Genomic DNA, 726 nt, shown 5'->3' with positions numbered 1-726 from the left:
CCCCATCCCCACCCACCCCCACCCCCCCTCCATCCCCACCCCATCCCCCCTCCCCCACCCCATCCCCACCCACCCCCCCCCCCCCCATCCCCTCCCCATCCCCACCCCCCCATCCCCCCCCCCCTCCCCCCCCCCCCCATCCCCCTCCCCCCATCCCCACCCCCCTCCCCCCATCCCCATCCCCATCCCCATCCTCATCCCCCCATCCCCATTCCTTTCATATTCATCCCCATCCCCATCCCCATCCCCCCATCCCCATCCCCATCCCCCCATCCCCATCCCCCTTCCCCCATCCCCATCCCCATCCCCATCCCCCCATCCCCATCCTCATCCCCCCATCCCCATCCCCCATCCCCCCATCCCCATCCCCATCCCCACCCCCATCCCCACCCCCATCCCATCCCCATCCCCAACCCCATCCCCATCCCCCTCCCCATCCCCACCCCCATCCCCACCCTCATCCCCCCATCCCCATCCCCATCCCCATCCCCACCCCATCCCCATCCTTATCCCCCCACCCCCCTCCCCATCCCCATCCCCAACCCCATCCCCATCCCCATCCCCACCCCATCCCCATCCTTATCCCCCCATCCCCATCCCCATCCCCAACCCCATCCCCATCCCCAACCCCATCCCCAACCCCATCCCCATCCCCATCCCCAACCCCATCCCCATCCCCATCCCCATCCCCATCCCCACCCCATCCCCATCCTTATCCCCCCATCC

Source organism: Penaeus japonicus, unplaced genomic scaffold (genome assembly GCF_977035675.1).
Source record: "Penaeus japonicus unplaced genomic scaffold, GWHDUDI00000001_assembly GWHDUDI00000033, whole genome shotgun sequence".
Taxonomy (NCBI): Eukaryota; Metazoa; Arthropoda; class Malacostraca; order Decapoda; family Penaeidae; genus Penaeus; species Penaeus japonicus.
The sequence above is the reverse complement of the archived record's forward strand: the minus strand, read 5'-3'. Positions refer to the sequence as shown.